A 10799-nucleotide genomic window follows, 5' to 3' on the forward strand; every position below is an offset into this window, starting at 1 on the left:
ATGTAATAAGTTGCCATTAAGAGTGATTTTTTGGAACAACTTAATTGGTACTTTATTACAACTTTATATATACTTTCATAATTGCTTCTAGTGTATTTAAAATATACTTAAAGTGCACTACAAAATGTAATGACACGCAATTAATGTGATTTAAAATATACTTTAATGTCAGTTAACAATACACTTAAGTGTGAATTAAATGCAATGTTTTCGACACACTGAATGCACATTAAGTGCAATTAATTTCAAATATATCACATATTAAGTTGAAATAAAATGTAATAAGTTGCCATTAAGAGTGATTTTTTGGAACAACTTAATTTGTACTTTATTACAACTTTATATCTACTTTCATAATTGCTTCTAGTGTTTTTAAAATATACTTAAAGTGCACTACACAATATAATGACACGCAATTAATGTGATTTAAAATATACTTTAATGTCAGTTAACAATACACTTAAGTGTGAATTAAATGCAATGTTTTCAACACACTGAATGGACATTAAGTGCAATTAATTTCAAATATATCACATATTAAGTTGAAATAAAATGCAATAAGTTGCCATTAAGAGTGATTTTTTGGAACAACTTAATTGGTACTTTAATACAACTTTATATCTACTTTCATAATTGCTTCTAATATCTTCAAAATATAGTTAAAGTGCACTACACAATATAATGACACGCAATTAATGTGATTTAAAATATACTTTAATGTCAGTTAACAATACACTTAAGTGTGAATTAAATGCAATGTTACAATCAACAAAACTAAATGTAAAACCCTCTAAATTTACTGACAAAATAATCTCTAAAAGAAGTACATAAAAACCTTTCTGTTGATGCACAATAAAACCCCAAGAAACACTATAAACACAAACAGTTTTGGAAAGAGACCTTTGGGTAATGCTTTACAAAAATATATTAGTTACCTACTTCAGTTAACATGAACTAAGAATGAATAATACTTTAAGCATTTATTAGTCTAAGTAAGATAATATTAGTCTTGGTTAGATCATGTTGGCTAAAAAATAAACTAATATTAACAAATGAGACCTAATTAAAAGTTACCGAACCTTGTTATTTAGCTCTTAAAGGGATGTTCAGCAGAAAAAAGAAATTCATACAGGTTTGAAACAACATGAGGGTGAGTATACCCTTGTGAAAAAGAAGTGTGCTTAATTGTATTGAAAGCGTACTTTTTGTGTGCTTAAAATAATCAAAGTATACTTTTTGAAAAGTGCACTTGCAGATAATATAATAAAATTAAAATTAAAGACCACTTAAGTGTACTTAAAGGGAATACACTTTAATGACAATATTTATTAACACACTTAAGTGCACTTTTTACAAATGCACTTTGTAATAATATCTAATTAAGTTTAACTTAAAGTAAGTACACTTTCATCACAATATTTATAAACACACTTAAGTGCATTTTAAAAAATGCACTTTGTAATAATGTCTAATTAAGCTTAACTTAAAGAAAGTACACTTTCATCACAATATTTATAAACACACTTAAGTACAATTTTTACAAATGCACTTTGTAATAATATCTAATTAAGTCTAATTTAAAGTAAGTACACTTTCATCACAATATTTCTTAACACACTTAAATACACTTTTTAAAAATGCACTTTGTAATAATGTCTAATTAAGTTTTACTTAAAGAAAGTACACTTTTATCATAATATTTATAAACACACTTAAGTGCACTTTTTACGAATGCACTTTGTAATAATATCTAATTAAGTTTAACTTAAAGTAAGTACACTTTCATCACAATATTTATAAACACACTTAAGTGCACTTTTTACAAATGCACTTTGTAATAATATCTAATTAAGTTTAATTTAAAGTAAGTACACTTTCATCACAATATTTATAAACACACTTAAGTACAATTTTTACAAATGCACTTTGTAATAATATCTAATTAAGTCTAATTTAAAGTAAGTACACTTTCATCACAATATTTCTTAACACACTTAAATACACTTTTTAAAAATGCACTTTGTAATAATGTCTAATTAAGCTTAACCTAAAGAAAGTACACTTTCATCATAATTTTTATAAACACACTTAAGTGCACTTTTTACAAATGCACTTTATAATAATGTCTAATTAAATGTTACTTAAAGAAAGAACACTTTCATGACAATATTTATAAACACTTAAGTGCATGTTTTAAAAAATGCACTTTGTAATGTCTGCTAATTTTTACTTAAACATACATTTTAAATAATTATGATTTATAGTGTTTTAAATGTATTAAAGTTAAAGTTATAAGTTATTAAAGGGAATTTATTTTGATGTATTGACTAATATATAAAATAACAGTTTTAATGGAAAACATGGAAAATAATTTATTTTAATTCCAACTCAAGTGTGTTGTCCAAAATTAATTTGTTAATGTATCTTAAATGTGTTTTGTCTATAATATATACTGTGTGCATTATGCAGTTGAAATGTATTTTTCCAATACATCTGCTTATACAGTATAATCCAGTACAACTTATTGTTGACATTTTTATCACCAGCCCTTGCTCTATGAACTCAACTAGTGTCAGCTTTCTACATAATATTTGAAAATAAAATGTAATATATGAGAGGAGTCTAATAGTAATGTGTTGTAGCTACTTTACATCTGTGAACATAATACTTTCAATATCATTATGTTGTTCTAAGTCAATTAAACACACATTTAAAATTGTATTAATTGCGAGCAAAAGTTAAACAAATGTAAACAAAATGAATTTGCATTTCAATTCAGTTAAAATACATTTAATTTTAATCACACTAGACTACATTGAAAAAAAAGATTTACTTTTAGTTAGGTTAATGAGTAAAGTTTTGTGAACTTACAGAGTTTAACAACACAATGAGTTAGAACAACTTAAACAGAAAAGCTGAAATAACATTTAACCATGCATGATATATGAATATGTTGTTTAATGCGCATGCGCGAGAAATACTACGTCATTATGACGCTCTACTTCACTAGAGTTTGAAAAATGCGCTATGTTTTGCGATCCGTTTGCGATGCGTGATGATACTGAAGCTAGCCAAACAAGAGAACAAAAGGAGCACCACGTTTGGATGTTTGTTTGCAGATGAGACGTTATGCTGCAAATAATCAGTCAAGTAAGTATATATTGATGCTTTCTTTAGTTATTTTTTTTTTTCACCGTAACATGTCAGTTGCTGAGTGCATTTTAATCACAGATATTATAAACTCAATAGACTCGGGAGGTGAATTAATCATGTTTTCAATAATTTATATATGATTGCATTCTAATAATGTCTTACATTGTAATGTGAGGAAGGCGTGTGTGGTCGTGTTCGAGGAATTTGGTTGCTGATTTAAAAAAAAAAAAAACTAAACCGACTTTTTAAATTATTTTAAACAAGCTACTAAACATTTGCTGAATGCTGATCCAATATTGTAACACTCGAAGACGTTTATATAGCCTACATTTAATACAAATAATCAATCTTATAACCACCATAAATATTTAATATATTACCCACCTCTAGAAAAAATGCTTGTAATGTGTTCAATTTCATTTTGTATTTAAAGAGTTGTTCAATTACTATTTGTTTTGGAATATGTAATATTTTTGTGTTTATCTGGATTTAAACATTCATTTTGCAGGATCAGTTCATATTTGTTATTGGAGATACAGTGCAAGCGGTGTGGAATCACAGACCTGTATTGATGAGGTGATGTTACAAGATTTATAATGACAGCACATCCTGATCAAGCTAAAACACTACTTTCAAGTCACTAACTAACGTTATCCCTATAGCTTTTAAATGCTTTGAATCTTTTGCATGTGCAAGTAATAAATTCCCACCTGTGCATTTACACCTGCCCTATAATCATCATAAGCCGCTTTTCCACCGAAATTACCCGGAACAATTTGTCCCAGGAACTTTTTTCCCAGGAACCTTTTTTGCCCCAGACCGGTTGCTTTCTGCGTTTACACCGCGGTCTAAAGTACCGGGAAGGTAAACTGCGCGCAACTGCTCCTCCCAGTCTGCGACGGACAGTAATCAGTTTTGAGCGCCACATTTATAAGTATGGAGGAGATTCAAACTGTGCTGCAGTTATTGGTTTACTAACGAGGTAGGCTAATTAACATAACAAAATAGACGAGCACTGATACTAAAGCGTGTTCAGAAAGCTCGTATGCGTATAAAATTAGACAAGGTACGTTGTGAGATGACTGGGACGAACGCGCAAAAATTTCCTTTTGCGCAAATACTCTTAAAAAAAGCCTGAACCCCGTCTATCAATCATAAATAGTGACAGTCTTGTAAATAGTTGTTTGTTACCAACCTCAATGCGCTATTTCAATCCTGTTATAGTAAATTTGTAACATGGTTTGCCTTGCAATAGATGACAATGTGTAAACATAATGACTTAATATTAAAAGCTGTGGCAGAAAAGAGACGAGCACTGATAAAGCGTGTTCAGAGCTCGTAATGCTAACGTTAGATATAAAATTGTATGTTATCAGCTATTGCGGACATTGGCCGTGAGATGGCTGTGACGAACGCGCAGAAAGTTTCCTCTTCCACAAATACCCAAATAATAAAGCCTGAAACTCGTCGCCAGTCCCCCAGTTTTTTTTATTAAATTCCATATTTGCAGACAGACAACTTTACTGCATGAAGCCACTTTTTAAAAGGGAGGTTAAAAATAAAGAAAATGCTGCGTGGAGTCATCCAACCAAAATGCGGCGTGAACACAACCAATCAGCTTGTGCAGCGCACAAGTCCCACCCCTGAAAGTTCCTGAACTTTGAAAAAGTACTACCTCGTGAGCAGGGACTATCGGAGGGGCAAATATTTACCCGGAACTTCATTTAGACCCTGGTTCCTGCGGTGTAAACACATCGAGTACCAGCCCAAAGTTCCTAGTTCCTGGGGAAAGTTCCTGCGGTGGAAACGCGGCTATATATTTTATAGGTAACAAACCAAAGGAAGAAGGCTTGCAGCATTGCTGTGTCAACCGTGGTAAATACAAGAACAGGAACATCCTTCATGAAGATAGCTATGTGGGGCAAGCTTAAAATGTAAGAATACCTTTCTTAATTTGCATTGGTCCTGGGTTTGCATGGGTCATATATCTATATTTGTGTAATTGATAAAGTTATGCTTAATTCCCTGTAAAGTAGCAATAAAAAGGTTCTCTATTTTTAATCACTTTAAGCCCAGTGTCAGTAAAGATGGCGTAGTCAGTGGAATCCTGGTGTTTGTGGGAAATAGAAGGAACCTTGCCCAGCTTTCTACTACGATGTGGCCCTGGTGACTGAGGTAATCAATCACATCACACAATTTATCAACAGTTAACAGTCAAAAGTTTACATACACCTTGCAGAATAAACTGCTTCATCAGGGTAGTACTAAATAAAGATAAAACGTATACATTTTTGTGATCCCTATTACTGATAAAATTGTTAACATTTTGCAGATACTGCAAGGTGTATATCAACTTTGAAGCGCAACTGTATATCTATCTCTTTCATTCAATTGAGCCAAATATAATAATGGACTGGATCTGTATTATAAACAAATTTTCTGTTTTTTTCCTCAAGGCATTTTTTCTGACTTTCCTGCATCTTTGAAACATTTCCATTCACATATACTCTGGAGAGCATCTGGGACATTGACATAAACAGCACTTTCCAACAACTTAAAAAATTGGATTGAAATTTGAATTTCTTTCTTCTGCTGAACATCCCTTTAAGAGCTAAATAACAAGGTTCGGTAACTTTTAATTAGGTCTCATTTGTTAATATTAGTTTATTTTTTAGCCAACATGATCTAACCAAGACTAATATTATCTTACTTAGACTAATAAATGCTTAAAGTATTATTCATTCTTAGTTCATGTTAACTGAAGTAGGTAACTAATATATTTTTGTAAAGCATTACCCAAAGGTCTCTTTCCAAAACTGTTTGTGTTTATGCATAGTGTTTCTTGGGGTTTTCTTGTGCATCAACAGAAAGGTTTTTATGTACTTCTTTTAGAGATTATTTTGTCAGTAAATTTAGAGGGTTTTACATTTAGTTTTGTTGATTGTAACATTGCATTTAAGTCACACTTAAGTGTATTGTTAACTGACATTAAAGTATATTTTAAATCACATTAATTGCATGTCATTATATTGTGTAGTGCACTTTAACTATATTTTGAAGATATTAGAAGCAATTATGAAAGTAGATATAAAGTTGTATTAAAGTACCAATTAAGTTGTTCCAAAAAATCACTCTTAATGGCAACTTATTGCATTTTATTTCAACTTAATATGTGATATATTTTAAATTAATTGCACTTAATGTGCATTCAGTGTGTCGAAAACATTGCATTTAATTCACACTTAAGTGTATTGTTAACTGATATTAAAGTATATTTTAAATCACATTAATTGCGTGTCATTACATTTTGTAGTGCACTTTAAGTATATTTTAAAAGCACTAGAAGCAATTATGAAAGTATATATAAAGTTGTAATAAAGTACCAATTAAGTTGTTCCAAAAAATCACTCTTAATGGCAACTTATTACATTTTATTTCAACTTAACATATGATATATTTGAAATTAATTACACTTAATGTGCATTAAGTGCGCCGAAAAGATGGCATTTAATTCACACTTAAGTGTATATATTTAAAGTATATTATTTATGTAATAAGTACACTTAAGTGCACTTTTTTTTCACAAGGGTATGATGACAGAATTTTCATTTTAAAGTGGAGTATCCCTTTAAACCTTTACCAGCACCAACATTAAACAGGACCAAATGCTTACTCCAGCATTACAGTGAATCTAAGTTTGTCTAAAAAAAAAAAAACACTAAAAAAAATAAAAAAACATTGAAGAACTCCAAAAGCACAAAAACCAAAATGATTTGTCACCCAATTTTTTAAGTTGTTGGAAAGTACTGTTTATGTCAATGTCCCAGATGCTCTCCAGAGTATATGTGAATGGAAATGTTTCAAAGATGCAGGAAAGTTAGAAAAAATGCCTTGAGGAAAAAAAAAAAAAACAGAAAATTTGTTTATAATACAGATCCAGTCCATTATTATATTTGGCTCAATTGAATGAAAGAGATAGATATACAGTTGCGCTTCAAAGTTGATATACACCTTGCAGTATCTGCAAAATGTTAACAATTTTATCAATAATAGGGATCACAAAAATGTGCGTTTTATCTTTATTTAGTACTACCCTGATGAAGCAGTTTATTCTGCAAGGTGTATGTAAACTTTTGACTGTTAACTGTTGATGAATGTGTGATGTGATTGATTACCTCAGTCACCAGGGCCACATCGTAGTAGAAAGCTGGGCAAGGTTCCTTCTATTTCCCACAAACAGCAGGATTCCACTGACTACGCCATCTTTACTGACACTGGGCTTAAAGTGATTAAAAATAGAGAACCTTTTTATTGCTACTTTACAGGGAATTAAGCATAACTTTATCAATTACACAAATATAGATATATGACCCATGCAAACCCAAGACCAATGCAAATTAAGAAAGGTATTCTTACATTTTAAGCTTGCCCCACATAGCTATCTTCATGAAGGATGTTCCTGTTGCTGTATTTACCACGGTTGACACAGCAATGCTGCAAGCCTTCTTCCTTTGGTTTGTTACCTATAAAATATATGATGATTATAGGGCAGGTGTAAATGCACAGGTGGGAATTTATTACTTGCACATGCAAAAGATTCAAAGCATTTAAAAGCTATAGGGATAGTTAGAGACTTGAAAGTAGTGTTTTAGCTTGATCAGGATGTGCTGTCATGATAAATCTTGTAACATCACCTCATCAATACAGGTCTGTGATTCCACACCGCTTGCACTGTATCTCCAATAACAAATATGAACTGATCCTGCAAAATGAATGTTTAAATCCAGATAAACACAAAAATATTACATATTCCAAAACAAATAGTAATTGAACAACTCTTTAAATACAAAATGAAATTGAACACATTACAAGCATTTTTTATAGAGGTGGGTAATATATTAAATATTTATGGTGGTTATAAGATTGATTATTTGTATTAAATGTATATAAACGTCTTCGAGTGTTACAATATTGGATCAGCATTCAGCAAATGTTTAGTAGCTTGTTTAAAATAATTTAAAAAGTCGGTTTAGCAACCAAATTCCTCGAACACGACCACACACGCCTTCCTCACATTACAATGTAAGACATTATTAGAATGCAATCATATATAAATTATTGAAAACATGATTAATTCACCTCCCGAGTCTATTGAGTTTATAATATATGCGATTAAAATGCACTCAGCAACTGACATGTTACGGTGAAAAAATAATTAACTAAAGAAAGCATCAATATATACTTACTTGACTGATTATTTGCAGCATAACGTCTCATCTGCAAACAAACATCCAAACGTGGTGCTCCTTTTGTTCTCTTGTTTGGCTAGCTTCAGTATCATCACGCATCGCAAACGGATCGCAAAACATAGCGCATTTTTCAAACTCTAGTGAAGTAGAGCATCATAATGACGTAGTATTTCTCGCGCATGCGCATTAAACAAAATATTCATATATCATGCATGGTTAAATGTTATTTCAGCTTTTCTGTTTAAGTTGAAGTTGTTCTAACTCATTGTGTTGTTAAACTCTGTAAGTTTACAAAACTTTACTCATTAACCTAACTAAAAGTCAATCTTTTTTTTCAATGTAGTCTAGTGTGATTAAAATTAAATGTATTTTAACTGAATTTAAATGCAAATTCATTTTGTTTACATTTGTTTAACTTTTGCTCGCAATTAATACAATTTTAAATGTGTGTTTAATTGACTTAGAACAACATAATGATATTGAAAGTATTATGTTCACAGATGTAAAGTAGCTACAACACATTACTATTAGACTCCTCTCATATATTACATTTTTATTTTCAAATATTATGTAGAAAGCTGACACTAGTTGAGTTCATAGAGCAAGGGCTGGTGATAAAAATGTCAACAATAAGTTGTACTGGATTATACTGTATAAGCAGATGTATTGGAAAAATACATTTCAACTGCATAATGCACACAGTATATATTATAGACAAAACACATTTAAAATACATTAACAAATTAATTTTGGACAACACACTTGAGTTGGAATTAAAATCAATTATTTTCCATGTTTTCCATTAAAACTGTTATTTTATATATTAGTCAATACATCAAAATAAATTCCCTTTAATAACTTATAACTTTAACTTTAATAAATTTAAAACACTATAAATCATAATTATTTAAAATGTATGTTTAAGTAAAACTTAGTAGACATTGCAAAGTGCATTTTTTAAAACATGCACTTAAGTGTGTTTATAAATATTGTCATGAAAGTGTTCTTTCTTTAAGTTAAGCTTAATTAGACATTATTACCAAGTGCATTTTTAAAAAGTGTACTTAAGTGTGTTAATAAATATTGTGATGAAAGTGTACTTACTTTAAATTAAACTTAATTAGATATTATTACAAAGTGCATTTGTAAAAAGTGCACTTAAGTGTGTTTATAAATATTGTGATGAAAGTGTACTTTCTTTAAGTTAAGCTTAATTAGACATTATTACAAAGTGCATTTTTAAAAATGCACTTAAGTGTGTTTATAAATATTGTGATGAAAGAGTACTTACTTTAAGTTAAACTTAATTAGATATTATTACAAAGTGCATTCGTAAAAAGTGCACTTAAGTGTGTTTATAAATATTATGATAAAAGTGTACTTTCTTTAAGTAAAACTTAATTAGACATTATTACAAAGTGCATTTTTAAAAAGTGTATTTAAGTGTGTTAAGAAATATTGTGATGAAAGTGTACTTACTTTAAATTAGACTTAATTAGATATTATTACAAAGTGCATTTGTAAAAATTGTACTTAAGTGTGTTTATAAATATTGTGATGAAAGTGTACTTTCTTTAAGTTAAGCTTAATTAGACATTATTACAAAGTGCATTTTTTTAAATGCACTTAAGTGTGTTTTTAAATATTGTGATGAAAGTGTACTTACTTTAAGTTAAACTTAATTAGATATTATTACAAAGTGCATTTGTAAAAAGTGCACTTAAGTGTGTTAATAAATATTGTCATTAAAGTGTATTCCCTTTAAGTACACTTAAGTGGTCTTTAATTTTAATTTTATTATATTATCTGCAAGTGCACTTTTCAAAAAGTATACTTTGATTATTTTAAGCACACAAAAAGTACACTTTCAATACAATTAAGCACACTTCTTTTTCACAAGGGTTAGTATCATTTGGAATAGATTTTTATGCAATTTGGGATCTTTTTTATAGATTTCAGACAGTTTGTGTTTACTCTTTGTACAATATGAGAAAAATGCAACAAAAAAAAAATTAGAGCATGTAATTTCAGTTTAGTAATAATGCATTTATTAGTAGTGTATTTATTGTATTGTATTGCCTATTTATTTATTTAAAACTATTTAATCTATTTTACCAGATGCCACTGCCAAGCGAAAAAATTCTGACCCTGCAACAAGAGCAGAGTACCTTGATAGGAGAAGAGTGAAATATTATTACAGTTTAAAATATCTGTTTTCTATGTGAATATATAGTAAACTGTAATTTATTCCTATGATCAAAGCTGAATTTTCAGCATCGTTACTCCAGTTTTCAGTGTCACATGATCCTTCAGAAATAATTCTAATATGTAACCCTAGACCACAAAACCCCTCAATGGGTCAATGTCACATGGGTAAATTTTTTGAAATTGAGATTT

At 29.7% G+C, this 10799-nt stretch overlaps 1 long non-coding RNA gene across 1 annotated transcript; it reads right to left on the reverse strand.

Annotated features, from left to right (window-relative positions):
• Nucleotides 1–7630: 7630 nt before the first annotated feature.
• LOC307151196 lies at nucleotides 7631–8514 on the reverse strand. Its single transcript, XR_013819846.1, has 3 exons — nucleotides 8400–8514; nucleotides 7848–7915; nucleotides 7631–7676 (listed from the first exon to the last, which is right to left on the reverse strand). It is a non-coding gene; the product is annotated as an uncharacterized lncRNA (long non-coding RNA).
• Nucleotides 8515–10799: the final 2285 nt, after the last annotated feature.

The sequence above is a fragment of the Squalius cephalus genome (assembly GCF_949319135.1).
Source record: "Squalius cephalus genome assembly, chromosome: 23".
NCBI lineage: Eukaryota > Metazoa > Chordata > Actinopteri > Cypriniformes > Leuciscidae > Squalius > Squalius cephalus.